Raw genomic sequence first — 224 nt, forward strand, 5'->3', positions numbered from 1 at the left:
AGGTTCATCAGTGATCCCAAGGCGTAGAATACCCGTCAGTAGGGTGAGAGGAGGTAGAACCAACGATGACTGCAGGTTCATTATCCAGTGTAATACAACCGACAAACGTCGGCACGGTGTGTGTATAGTGTATAGAACGACGTAGGTAAATAGAATAGGATAGGAATGTGTAAGAGTTTAATTCAACCCAACATTTCCTTAAGTGTTACCCTCTTCCTTGACGA

The sequence above is a fragment of the Cryptotermes secundus genome, unplaced genomic scaffold (assembly GCF_002891405.2).
Source record: "Cryptotermes secundus unplaced genomic scaffold, Csec_1.0 scaffold474, whole genome shotgun sequence".
NCBI classification, from domain to species: Eukaryota; Metazoa; Arthropoda; class Insecta; order Blattodea; family Kalotermitidae; genus Cryptotermes; species Cryptotermes secundus.